General features: G+C 42.6%; 1 protein-coding gene and 1 pseudogene across 1 annotated transcript in view; one reads left to right on the top strand and one right to left on the bottom strand.

Moving 5' to 3' along the window:
- Positions 1-477: 477 nt before the first annotated feature.
- Positions 478-9337, bottom strand: LOC136392440 (translationally-controlled tumor protein-like; annotated as a pseudogene).
- Positions 7770-14615, top strand: part of PRDM10 (PR/SET domain 10) — a 113908-nt gene continuing 107062 nt past the window's right edge. The window contains exon 1 of the mRNA XM_066365235.1: positions 7770-8706. The gene's annotated coding sequence lies outside the window, so the exon portion shown is untranslated. The remainder of the gene's footprint in view (positions 8707-14615) is intronic.

Raw genomic sequence — 14615 nt, 5'->3', positions numbered from 1 at the left:
TGACCAGGTGGTGGCGCAGTGGATAGAGCATCGGACTGGGATTCCGAGGACCGAGGTTCGAGACTCCAAGGTCGCCAGCTTGAGCGCGGCTCATCTGGTTTGAGCAAGAGCCCACCAGCTTGAACCCAAGGTCGCTGGCTCCAGCAAGGGGTTACTTGGTCTGCTGGAGGCCCACGGTCAAGGCACATATGAGAGAGCAATCAATGAACAACTAAGGTGTTGCAACGCGCAATGAAAAACTAATAATTGATGCTTCTCATCTCTCTCCGTTCCTGTCTGTCTGTCCCTATCTGTCCCTCTCTCTGACTCATTCTCTGTCTCTGTAAAAAAAACAATGCCTCTGTCCCAAATAAATCAAGGTAAAAATAAATAAAGAGCTCAAGATAACATCAGTCCCGTTTGACTTAGTCCTGGTATGTGGATAAAAAGAAGCAGCCAGATATGATGACAGGTGATAGATCCAAATTGCCAGATTTGTTAACATTTTTCCATTTCTAAACCATCCTTAATGAAAATCTTACATGCAGTCTCACTATCCTCACGGTAGTCCAGCAGAGCAAACATGCCATGTGGATTCATGTTTTCACTAATACAGAAATGTAGTGGGTTTTTTGTTTTGTTTTTTTTTAACTGAGAAGAGAGGAGATAGACTCTTGCATGTTTGTGACCATGATCCACCTGGCAATTCCTGTCTGGGGCCAATGCTTGAATCAACTGAGCTATCCTCAGAGCCTGGGGCCGATGCTCAAACCAACTGAGCTACTGGCTGTGGGAGAGGAAAAAGGAGAGAAAGGGGTGGGGAAAGAGAAGCACATGGTCACTTCTCATGTGTGACCCGACTGGGGATCAAACCCAGGATATCCATATGCCGGGCCAACACTATTCACTGTCCCACCTGCCAGGGGCCAGAAATGGTAGTTTTTGAAATTAGGAAGGCTGTGCTTGATTTCTTTTGCAGCCCCTGTCAGAAAAGACTTTATTCTTTCAGGTCTCTGTTCTTCAAATCTCCCTTTGATTTATTTCATTTAATCTTTGATGTACTTCCTGTAGGCTTCATTTTGTGAAGCTGGTTTCCTGCAAATGATGGTTCATGACAATATCAACAACAGTGAATACTCTTCTGTTGAAACCATCACCCTTGGGGCCTTCCACCAATGGAGGCATTCCACCAATGAGTGAGTTATCAATGTTACCCTTTTTCCTACTCACCGTCCAGCCCTCCACCTCCAGGCACAGCCTATTTACAACCTCGTGGATTTTTAGATGTTGGAGAACAATTCATCATGGCTGATGAGGTCCCAGTAGATGACCTGGAAGGAGCCCACAGCTCACAGTGAGCTGGGTGCAGCCTGAGTGGGCTGGGTGGGAAGGGAAGCAGGCAGAAAAGTCATCTATTAAAAACAAAAAAGCTGATTTTATTTTCTACTCTATAATATAAATTGTGTCTGATTTTATATAAAAATCAGATTTTAATATTTTCATCTGCTGAATTTGTTAGCCTTTCCTTTTAAATGTTTTTAAAAAACACCTAAAACTATTACCTCACAAATGTTCATGATCCCAGCCACCCACATTCAGATACCCCTATACACACACACACACTCACACATCCTGCACCGACCCACATAGTATCTTACTCATTTTATAATGTTGTCTTAGTTTCTTCCTATGGTTGTCATAACAAAGTACCACAAACTAGATGGCTTAAAACAATAAAAATTTATTCTCTCATAGTTCTGGAGCCTAGACTTCTGAAATAAAGATGTCAGGGCAATGCTACCTCTGAAGGCCCTAGGAAAGAATTCTTCTGTTCAAGCTTTTGGTGGTGGCTGGCAATCTTTGGTTTTCCTTTCATGTATCCTTCCCTGTGTGTCTGTTTCTCTGTTTTCTCTTTTTATAAGAATACCATCAGGTTAAGGCCAACTGTATCCAGTATGAGCTCATCTTAACTAATTATATCTGCAAAGAAATTATTTCCAAAAAAGATTTCAGTCACTGGTTCCAGATATGAACTTTGGAGAGTGCTATTCAAACCAGCACAAATGTCAAACACCTCATTACCCACATCTGGATCTTATTAGGCTTCTTTCTGAACCACCCTGCCTAAGTGTGACACTCTAAACAACTCTGGCCTGGTCACCAACTCCTTGAGATTCTGCTGTCCACCCAGTTCTAAGTAAGATCAGGCATCCCCTTTCCTCACATGCAAACCTGAGGCCAAATGATTGGCCATTTTGATTTTGCTTCTATGATTATTTTGAACTCACAGGAAAATTGCAAAAATAGTAAAAGAATTCCTATACATCTGTCATGCAGATTCTCCATGTGTTAACATTTTAACTATATGTACATGTAATTCTTTCTTTTCCTAAACTATTTAAGAATAAATTGCAGCCTGACCTTCAGTGGTGCAGAAGATAAAGTGTTGACTTGGAATGCTGAGATTGCCAGTTTAAGACCCTGGGCTTGCCAGGTCAAGGCACATATGAGAAGCAACTAACTATGCATTGATGCTTCCTACTCTTCCTTCCCTTTTTTTTCTCTCTCTCCTCTCTCTAAAATCAATGATAAAATCTTTAAAAAGAAAAAAAGGAATAAATTGCAGACATTTCCCCTTTATGATATGTATATTTCTTAAAGGCTAGAATATACCGTTATATATCCACAGTACAATGGTCAAAGCAGGAATTTAACCTTTACATAGTATTATCTAATATACAGATTTCATTGCAATGTGACCAACTGTTCTAATAGTGTCCTTCATATATATAAATATTTTTTCCTGGCTCAAAATCCAATCCAGAACATATATGGCATTTAGCTATGCTTTTAGTTTTCATTAGTCTTATATACCTCTTATTTTGTAGAATGACCCTCAATTTGGGTTTGCCTATTGTTTCCTTACAATTAGATCCTGATTATTAATTATTAGTAACCATATTGCGGAAGTGAAGTTGTGGCCTCAGTGCATCATGCGCATGGTCACGCGATGTATATTGTCCTATCCCAGAGGATACTAACTTTGCTCACTATGATGGTGTCTGACAAATTTCTCCACTCTAAAGTTACTTTTTGTTCCTTTGTAATAAATATGCATCTTTTGTGGATATTTTAAGACCATGTCACTGTCAAACCATCAAATTTTCATTCATTGGTTTTAGCATCCATTGATGATTCTTGCTTGAAAAACATTTAAGAATTCTTATAATAGCTGCCAAATGTTTTTTTCTAGCTTTCCTTTTTCTTATTAGTTTGCTCTTCTCTGTTATAATGAGCTTTCCCTTTTTACTTATTGACTTTTAAAAATCATTTTCTATTTTTCAATTACAGTTAATATACAATATTATATTAGTTTTAGGTGTACAACCCAGTGAATAGACATTATATAACTTCCAAGTGATCATCCTGATAAGTCTCATTACCATCTGACACCATACATAGTTATTAGAATATTATTGACTATATTCCTTATGCTGTATTTTTACACCCCCATAACTATTTTATAACCAACTTGTACATTTTAATTCCTTTACCTTTTTTACTCATCTTCCCAACCTCCATCCTATCTAGCAACCATTAAAATGTTCTCTGCATCTATGAGTCTGTTTCTGTTCTGCCTGTTCATTGAGTTTTTTAGATTCAACTGTTGATGGATATGCATTTATTGCATTATATAATTTAGCCCTTGCCTATTTCCCCAAGTTTTCTTGTATTGAGGAGCCACTGAGCCATTTCACCCGCAGGTGTTGTAAAGTACCAAAGGCTACAGAATTAATATTAATATTTTAGGAGGCTTGGAGAACATTTTATTAATTTGGGTTAAGGTGTGCAGAGAAATTGTGAGAATAGTCTCTGTACTGTGTGATTGGCATAACCAGGATGGCTCTTGCCATTGTATTGTAAATGAAAAGGGAAGGAAAGCATAGATTCCCTGACATTCCACCACACCTGTGGGGAAAGGAGTGAATGGCTAGCCAGGTGCAGGAAGGGAAAAGCCAAAATAAACCTTTTCTTATAACTATGAGCCATTTGCGGGCATTTGTCTCCACGGAAACTACCTCTCTTATGTAAATGTATGTGGTTAATACGTCTGACTCTGGACAGAGAGATGGCGGATGAACACTAGAAAATATAGGAAGATCTTTTAATATGTAAAGAAATATCTTCCTACCATTGTGTTGACTTGTAAATTTTTTTTTCTCCAAAATGATGTATGGTTTGCAAATTGAACGTGGTCCTATCATGTTAAAGGACATATGACTATAACCAATAGCGGTAAGGGGCTCCTAATTGCAATTTTTGCTTCTGTACTTCCCACTTACAAAACTATAAAAACTAAGTAGAACAAAGGGCCAGCGCGCTCTCCGTCAGATTTCTGTCGGAGTTCCCGCCGCTTGGCCAAGCTAGACAATAAAGCCTTGATGTGTAAACAACGGACCTTGCTCCTGTCTTCCATATTTCGGGTCCCTCCGAATTTGGATTAACAGTATTACTATACTGCTCTTATGTTCCAGCAACTCTGGCCTTCTTATAGTTTTTTAGTGTTACAGTGAAAGATCCATAAAGGAGGGGATTTTTATGTGTTGTGTTTTTTCAAAGCACCTAGGGACAGTGCCTGGCATATCATAACCATTCAATGGAAGAATGAATCGATAAGTGCATGCCAGGATTTTTTTTTTCCCTTAATGCCTTTATATTTGCCCTTCTCTCAGACTGGAATGATTGCCAAGATCTTAACATGGCTAGCTTATTTTCACCATTCAAGTCTCAGCTCAGCTGTTAATACCTTAGAAAGGACTTCTTTGACACCCTATTTAAATTGCCATTATTCTCCTCTGTTGGGCAAATAAGTCTGTAAAATTTGTGTTATTTGGTTTTGCTCACTTTTATTGTTAAAAAAGGCTGCAGATCACCTGATGCTGCTGCCATGTGACACTGCTGATTGCCTTCCTGTTTGGGAGGGGCTTAGTTATGCTAATATGTGCTGGAGGAGGGGTTTTGTGCCAAAAGGTTTTAAGAAGAAGGAAGAAGGAGGAGCAAGGAGGCCGTTTTTGCAGAGGCCATGTTGTTGCAGAGGCAAGCAGCCAAGATGGTGGGGTGCTGAAGGACAAGCCAGTTTGTGCAGAGTTTGTGCAGAGAGGAGATGGGGAACAGAGGTGAATAAGGCTGGCCTTTGATTCTAGAAAAACCAGGAGAAAGTCAGTGGCTTTGGGAACCCTGAATGGAAAGGGAAGTGTTTTCCTGCTGTATGTATTTACTTGCCTGCCGGTTGCAAGGCTAGAATAAAAGATGGCTCACCAGTTTTTGGCTCTGCTGCTTCATTACCGTCTATCCGAATTTAATGGGAACCTGCATGAGCCAGGTGGCTGTGATAGCCGCAGCTACTGGCCCTACACCCTCCCCTTTGCCTTTTCTGTTTTTTTCCGTTGTAACACCAATCATCATGTGGAATTATTAATTTTCTTCTGTTGCCTGTGCTAGAATGTAAGGTCCATAAAAGCAGGGACTTTTGGGGGGAAGATTCCCAATTCTGTTCTCATTGTTGAACTCAGTGACTGGACACAGTATTCAGTAATTACTTGTACATTGAAAGGAGTGGATTTTACTGTGTGTAAATTTAAAAATTAATTTAAAATTTTATATAAAATGCAGATTCCTGAGGTTCACACCAGACCTTCTGAACAAAAAGTCTCTGGGGTAGTATCTGTCTAGTATTAGTGCCCTCTAAATTTTAGACTATTTTTACCTCCATGAGAGTAAGCTGGGCTCTCCAGTCCATATAGCTCCATTCTTCATGGCAAGTTCTTCTTCTGGGTTCCTTGGTGTCATTTTTGGTCAGGAGATCTCAGCTGAGAGCATCCAATTCATCAGAGAGGATTTAATAATGTGAAATCTCAGAATGGGGGCAGTTTCTCTCTAGAGACCAAGGGATAGAAGAGTGGACCTGTCCCAGAACTAAAAGGGAACATTAGGATTCACCCAATATAATCTTTCCTAAGGCATCCGACTTCCATGTGTCCATATACCCACGGAAAAGCTAATAGCATATCTTATAAATGCTAAGCTCTGCTTCATCAGGTCCCAATTTATACTTCTTTTCAATTAAATTTAACAAGTGTTTACTGATGGCTTTTATTCTAAGCCCAGTGCTCCCTGCACAGGAATCTGCAGAAGAACAAGACACCATCTTTATTATATGTGGCTTAAGTGTCTGTTTGTCGCCGATAGCTTATTGGTTGCTTGCGTAACTGTACTAGCCAATGGGGTGAAGTTGCCACGGCTGAACGCAAATTGAGCATGTCAGGGGGAAGGTGAACATTTGTTTGCATTGGCAATCATCTGCTTTTGAAACAATTTAAGGCTGAACGCAAATTGAGCGTGTCAGGGGGAAGGTGAACATTTGTTTGCATTGGCAATCATCTGTTTTACATAAAAACGTCTTAACGTAATTTCTTTTAAGAATGCCTCCTAGAAAATACAGCACTGAAGAGGAGAGAAAAGGAGCTAAAGCTGCACAAAAACAGCTTTCTCGACAAAAAGAAACCACTGAGCAGAGAAAGACAAGGCTTGCTTCAGTCGCAGAGCAAATGTGTCTTTCTCGGCAAAATGAGACTGATGAGCATAGAGAAACAAGGCTTGCCTCAGATGCAAGACAAAAAAGCCTGTCTCGACAAAATGAGTCCCTTGAACAAAGGCAGGAGAGAAATGCAAAAAAAACAACAGAGTAATGCTGAACGAAACGCAAAAAGGATTAAAACATATTTAAATCACCTTTATTTATTGAGCTAGCGGTGGCTCTTAAGAAATGTACTGTCAGTGGTTTCCTTCATTGCACTCTACTTTAAGCAATTAAGCAAGTAGAAGGGGGAAACCCTGTGGGGCTCTAAGCAAAGGGGCATCCTCGCAGCCTGCCCTGGGTAATTCAGTTTGAATTAGCAGACACCTTTGCACAAATCATTTTAATTACAATTTATAATATCTAGAACAGCGGTCATTTCGTATGACCTCCGGGCTTTCTAGTCTAGTTATAAAGTTGCTTACAAGGTAGTCAACTGTCTTGGGAGTTTTAAATACGTTTTCCCATTTTTGCAACTTTGTTTCCAGTTTTTTTTTTAACCAACTATAAAAGTGATCTCTGAAAGTATAGTCTTTGTTTCCAGTTTTTTAAAAAACAAAACAGTAAAGAGGAGATCCTTGAGTGAAATTTACATTTCCCCTCCTCTTGCTTTCTATGCTTCCTCTATCCACCTTTTATTTAGATTGATTTTAGAGTAAGAGGGAAAGGGCGAATGAGGGAGCGGGAAGGGGGAAAGAGAGGGGTGGAGGAGTAAGAGAGAGAGGGAGGAGGAGGAGGAGGAGGAGGAGAAGGAGAGAGAGAGAGAGAGAGAGAGAGAGAGAGAGATATCAACTTGTCGCTCCACCCATTTATGCATTCATTGGTTGCTTTACATTTGTGCCCTGACCAGGGATCAAACCCACAAAGACAAAGTACCAACTACCCTGGCTGGGCTTTTCTCAAGGTTTTTAGTTGTCCTTTCTTCTTTTATTTGGTTAGCCAATAGTTTAGTAATTTTATGTTTTATCCCCATTAATACTAGTGTACTATTCATTTACGTTCCATTGTGCTAAGTATTTTACACGTAAATTTCATTTAATCTTCAAAATAACGTAGGCAGATAGATGACATGGATGGGAAAACTGCTCCCTGAAGGTACAGTTTCAAGATCTCTTCAAAATCTACTTGCCATTCATATTAGGGGTAACTAAACCTGGGTTTCTTGCTCCAAGCTTGAGTTTATTTCCATGCATTCGGTTGCCCTTTGAGAAAGCAATTTTAAGGGATGTGGAAGCCTGAGGTTAAGAAAGGAGTTGAATATTTCACGTTTCCGAAAAATCATTTCCTTTTTCAGAATGTAAAGGGGAAAGGAGGGATGCAGGGCGGCGCTCCAGGGTTCGGCAGGGACTGAACAGAATCGGCGGGTCCGAGGTGGAAGCAAGCGCCGTCACTTCCAGAAGCGTTTGGGACAGCCCAGCAACACTAGACCGAGGCCGGGAAGTGGGTTTCCGTGCAGAGCACCGGTCCAGCTGCGCGCTAGGAAGAAAGGCCGCTTCAGGACTCGGGGCCCCTCGGGTGTGGAGGAGGTGGCTTGGAACCCCACCTACAGTCCATCCTCTCCACCGGGCATTCGGAGGCCAGTCGTTTCCCCGCCCCGGAGCCCGCGGGTCCCTCGGAGCCTGGTCCACCCTGAATTCGAAGAGTCGACTTTTCTGATTGGCTTCGAGTATGAACGCTAGCGAGCGCTGTCTGAGACGCGCTCTTTGATTGGGTTTTAAAGGAACAGCGAGCACGAAATAAAGAGGCCTTCAGTCATTGGGCCGTTGTATGAATCTCCTTTTGGCTTCTCTACCGATTGAATTAGCGTCTCGGGATCTTGGTCATGAGTCTTAAATCTGGGCCTGTCAGTTCGCCCCAGCGTTACTCGTCTCTAGGCTGGGCATGGTTTACAGAGTTCAACCAATCACGTAATGCCGAGATCATGTTGCCAGGCAGATTATGGTAATAAGACCCCGCCTTTTATGCTGCTCCCACTCTGCGGCGGGAAGAACCACCTGGAGGTGGCGGGGGGGGGGGATTGATTTCCATCACCCCTAGGGAGAGAGGATCGGGGACCCGCTGATCTTCCAGCTCCCCTCACCCAACACCGTGTAAGTACCTAAAGGATTAAGGGAACCGTATAAACCAGCGTCCGGAGTACCCCATCGACTGGGAGGGTGTTTCGTCTTTGCTTAGTCCCACCCAAAATGGCGCTAAGCTCTTTCCGCGTCTCAGAGCCCGGCCGGGGCCAACCGACCGCGGACCCGGGTGGGGGGGAATTGATGGTGGTGGTGGGGGGGAGAAATCCCGGCGGCACCGCCCGATGGTACAGTCCAGCCGGGGCTGGGACAAGGCACCTCACTCGGGTTGGGGGGGTCAAACCATCTGCACCTTCTATGGGGAAAGGGGCAAAACCCCTAGAGTAGTCCCTTCTGGCTCTGCGTTCTGCGATGGCCACGGCGCAGATTCGCCCCTGCCTTTCCCGGGCGCAGCCTCCTCCCTGCGACCCCCGAGTGGTTCGCACGCTCCGCCGGCCGCGCGCACCTCTCCTCCCCTGCCCGCGTTGGTTGGGCCGGGACGGCAGTCGGGCGCCCGGCGCGCTCCTGCGGCGGCGGTTGGGCGGGCGCTCAGGGTGCTGCGGGACGTCTCGGCGGCCAGGGCTCGGGGACGGCTCTCGGGTGGTGGCGTGGCACGGGCCTCGGGGCCAGGTGGGCAGCAGGCGTGCGCCCTGGAGGGCCCCATTAGGAAGGGTGCCCTGCTTTGTCTTATGAGGCCGCGCCGCCACCTGCCATTGATTGCCGGTCCCCAGTTCCTATATACACGTGGGCGTCACCGGGACCTGGGGAGTCCCCGCTTGGAGGGACGTGGGGTTGTCACGTTGGGGTTAGTCTGCAGAAACTATGGCCCAGGGTGGGCTGGACGGAGGCCATGGTCAGCTAGGCTGTATGTCGAGTGCAAAGGCGGGCGTTCAAGGCCTTTGGGGAGCGGGTTGATGGTGTTATAGTTTCCAGCCGATCATCAGCATTCATTAAGCATTTGTTAGTCTGTAGCCAGGTGTTAGGTACTCTTATCTTCTAAGTAAAGTGAACGCAGAGCTGTTGAATTTCGTGTGCGTACCTGTTTAGCTTGGCTTGGAGGATTTGTTGGATTTTAGTCAATTTTCAGTCAATATTTGTGTACGCTAAGCACAAGGAGGGCTGGTTGGGGTGCTGTCATCGAGGATTAAAGATGTGATGACTCCCACCCAGCTCAGTCCTGTGTCTAATTCGCCTGTTCAAATCTTGCTAGGCTCATCACCAGCAAAAAAGTTCTTTAAACTCCATAGAACTTACCTTAATTAAAAACAACAAAATCACTTGGGACTGTTTCGTGCCCTCTTTTTCTCCTGACCCGTTCTTTTGTTACTTTAAGGTCTTCGGAGGCAGGAAGGTGTATTGTATGTTTTTAGTACTCTCCTCCCCACTCCACCCCAGCACCACAATAGCTTTTACGCTGAAGAACCATACTTAAATGTTGCTGTAAGAATTGAGAAAACAAAAAAGTTGGTTGAAGCAATGCCGAGTTTAAAGCAGTGTTGATTCAATCTGGCCTATTTAAAAAGTAACTTGTAGGATTACTCTTAATAAATTGAGGTGAGATTGGCATAAAACGAATTATTTTAAAGTGAAAATTCTAATAGTAGATTTATTTGCATTTTAAAAGTTTGGACCAAGATGTTTTCTTTACTTTGTGATTCCTTTTCCACATTTATTCCTTGAGCACTCACTCTTAACTCTGCTGTGTTTTGCAAGGGTGCTAAACTGCTGTTTTTCTCAATAGTCATTTTTGGTTTAATGTTTTGTAACATGCTCTGTCACATTGATGTGTGTAATGTATTTCTATTGTGCATGTGAATGTAATCGAGTATGTATTACAGGTAAGGCAAAGTCCATGTCTTCAAGGCCCTGATTGCTTATTACTTAGGCATTATTGTAGTATAAAAGATAGCATATCAACCCAATATAATCATAAATTGATTGGTACTGCTTCAATTTCCACTTGTAAAAATGTCACTTTTAGTAGTTTTCCCTATTAGTTCAAGGGGGTATCATGAAATCCTCTGAATTAAAAGAATTAGAGTATTTGATCCATTTTACCTATAGAATAGGTTTTTGAGTAACAAGCAGAATTGTCCAAAGAGTTGAGAAATATTGACATCCTTAATTATTTTACATTGTTCGCACTGGTAAACTACCATATATCCCCATGTATAAGACGCACCCTTTTGCGAAAAATATGGGGTCTAAAAACTGGGTGCGTCTTATACAGTGGTTGTAGATTTTTTTACTTACATTTCCTGCTTTTTCGCGTGGATGAGGAGTTGTATGAATTTTATGATGAATAAAACGAGTTCAGTAACTTTATGTAATTTCATTTTCTTTTTCGAATTTTGGGCCCCCAAATTAAGGTGCATTTTATATTGATACATGGCAGGAGCATCTTATACATGGAAAAATACGGTACATAATTTCATTCAGTAAAAACAGTAAACTATTAAACATCCTGTCACTGCAATGTTTGAATTGTTCAGTTAGAGTTTGTTTTAAAATAGAAGGCTGATGCACTTTGACTTATTACCACTAAAATTCATAGTATTCCCCCATGCCACCTCCTTTCCAAAATGTGTAGACACACCCTGTCCAGCAATTTGTGTGTTCTTTTCACAAGCAGAATTTATCAACTGCTGTTTAAATGTATCATAGGTACTTTCATAAATTTATGTTAAATGTGTCATAGCAAATGAGAAATTGGTCTGGTGTAGAAAGAGTGAGTTAAGCAAATGTTTGCTAAAATCTTTGCAGAGTGGTTTTGCTCAAGTTCTGGACTGTTGGAGTAGGGGCAGGAAGGTGAGAGGGAGCTTTTTTGGACTTTATTATTTTGGTCATGCTCTGTTGAAGCCTTTCCCCTCTTCTGGTATTATACTGTTTACATGATTTAATTGGGTCACTGCTAAAGAGTATCTGGCCTCTGTCCTTGTATTGAGGTTATAACCCTAGTTCAAAACTTACGTGGAACATTCTGGACTGGTGCCTTCCAGTTTATTTCCTCTGGCTCCTGTGACATTGATACTTTAGCGTTAGCACTGGAACATAATTTCCATGACCTTTTCTTCTTTTTTAAAAGATTTTATTTATTGATTTTACAAAGAGAGGGGTGGAATGAGAAGTAGTTGCTTCACTCTAGCTGTTCACTGGTTGCTTGTCCTAAGTGCCTTGACTTGGCAAGCCCAGGGTTTTGAACCAGCGAACGACCTCAGTGTTCAGGACAATGCTCTATCTGCTGTGCCACCACAGGCCAGGCTCCATTACTTTTTCAAAATCCTTTAGTGGTTTCCTATTGCCCATACCTGTGACGATTTTTTTTTTGTATTTTTCTGAAGCTGGAAACAGGGAGAGACAGTCAGACAGACTCCCGCATGCGCCTGACCGGGATCCACCCGGTATGCCCACCAGGGGCGATGCTCTGCCTCTCCGGGGCGTCGCTCTGCGGCGACCAGAGCCACTAGGGCCTGGGGCAGAGGCCAAGGAGCCATCCCCAGCGCCTGGGCCATCCTTGCTCCAAAGGAGCCTTGGCTGCGGGAGGGGAAGAGAGAGACAGAGAGGAAGGAGTGGGGGAAGGGGGGAGAAGCAAATGGGCGCTTCTCCTATGTGCCCTGGCCGGGAATCGAACCCGGGTCCCCCGCACGCCAGGCCGACGCTCTACCGCTGAGCCAACCGGCCAGGGCCACCTGTGACGATTTTTAGGTTTGTTCAGGGTTGTGGAAAGCACCTGAAAGTAGTTTATTTATTTATTTATTTTGATAACTTTGAAATTAATTCAGAGAATTAGGCAGGGTGAGGAAATGAAGAGGGAGGTGGGAGGTTATAGATAATCCCAAGTCACAACTCTAGCAAGACTAGTTAAAATGTGGTGAAAACAATCATTATAATATACTAAAATAATCTGTTATTGTTTGTTGATCAAGTCTTCATTGAACTCGCGGTTTTTTGTTTTTTTGTTTTTTTTTTTACAGAGACAGAGAGTCAGATGAGCCCACGCTTAAGGTGGAGACCGTGGCGCAGTGGATAGAGCGTTGGACTGGGATGCGGAAGGATCCAGGTTTGAGACCCCAAGGTCGTCAGCTTGAGCGTGGGCTCATCTGGTTTGAGCAAAAGCTCACCAGCTTGGACCCAAGGTTGCTAGCTGGAGCAAGGGGTTATTCGGTCTGCTGAAGGCCCGTGGTCAAGGCACATATGAGAAAGCAATCAATGAACAACTAAGGTGTCACAACGTGCAAGGAAAAACTAATGATTGATGCTTCGCATCTCTCCGTTCCTGTCTGTCTGTCCCTGTCCATCTCTCTCTCTGTCTCCTTAAAAAAAACCCCACCATATATATATGCCAGATTTGAGATTTAATATGAAAAAAAGCCAAATATTCTATTTCTAAAATATTGATTACATGTTAACATAACATGTTACATATATTTTTTAATTTTTTTAAAATTTATTTTATTTTTTTATTTTTTACAGAGACAGAGAGTGAGTCAGAGAGAGGGATAGATAGGGTCAGACAGACAGGAATGGAGAGAGATGAGAAGCATCAATCATTAGTTTTTCATTGCACGTTGCAACACCTTAGTTGTTCATTGATTGCTTTCTCATATGTGCCTTGACCGTGGGCCTTCAGCAGACCGAGTAACCCCTTGCTTGAGCCAGCGACCTTGGGTCCAAGCTGGTGAGCTTTACTCAAACCAGATGAGTCTGCACTCAAGCTGGCGACCTCGGGGTCTCGAACCTGGGTCCTTCCGCATCCCAGTCCGACACTCTATCCACTGCGCCACCTCCTGGTCAGGCACATGTTACATATGTTAAGTTAAATAAAATATATCATTATATTTAATTTAGCCTGTTTTTCACTTTAAAAAAATTTAGCTTCCAGAAAATTTTAAATTGCATGTGGACACACAACACAGTCAGCAGTCCAAATGCTATAGCTATATTTACCAGAAACTTGTGTACTCTTGTTGATCAATGTCACTCCGTTAAATTTAATTTCTAAAAAAAAAAAATGCACGTGGTTCGCATAATATTTCTATTGAACAGTGCAGCCCTAGACTCAGTCTGGTAGGTGGGTGATACCAAGTGGCACTGTCATTATACAATTTTTTTTTTGTTTTTACATTTCTTTATGTACTTTTCATTTTTTAATTTCTACGAATATATTGCTAATAGGTAGATGTATCTGATTATTTTAGTGCTTATGTCAGCTCTAATAGAAGCATTATTCTTTTGAAGAACAATTTAATCTTAAAACCACTTCCAGATAATCAAGTTAACTGTTATTGAATCAATATATTTAATTAATCATTTGAACTTAAATTAATAAAATGACAACTATTGAGCATATTATTCGTTAACAAAAAAATTGAGCTAAGCATAAGCAACTGACTTTCCCCAATTTGTTTTTTTGTTTTTGTATTTTTCTGAAGTTGGAAACGGGGAGGCAGTCAGACAGACTCCTGCATGCACCCGACCTTGATCCACCCAGCATCTCACCAGGGGGCGATGCTCTGACCATCTGGGGCGTTGCTCTGTTGCATCTAGAGCCATTCAAGCGCCTGAGGCAGAGGCCATGGAGCCATCCTCAGCACCCGGGCCAACTTTGCTCCAGTGGAGCCTCGGCTGCGGGAGGGGAAGAGAGAGACAGAGAGGAAGGAGAGGGGGAGGAGTGGAGAAGCAGATGGGCGCCTCTCCTGTGTGCCCTGGCCGGGAATCGAACCCAGGACTCCTGCATGTCAGGCCAATGCTCTACCACTGAGCCAACCGGCCAGGGCCTACTCATTGATTTTTTTAAATCTTGAATTTTTTTTATTTATTGATTTTATTTTTTATAATTTTTATCTATTGATTGATTTTTAGGAGAGAGAAACATTTATTTGTTGTTCTACTTATTTATTCATTCATTGATTGATTTTTGTATGTGCCCTGACTGCAGATTG

This window comes from Saccopteryx leptura, chromosome 2 (genome assembly GCF_036850995.1).
Source record: "Saccopteryx leptura isolate mSacLep1 chromosome 2, mSacLep1_pri_phased_curated, whole genome shotgun sequence".
NCBI lineage: Eukaryota > Metazoa > Chordata > Mammalia > Chiroptera > Emballonuridae > Saccopteryx > Saccopteryx leptura.
This window is presented reverse-complemented; position numbering and strand designations above follow the sequence as displayed.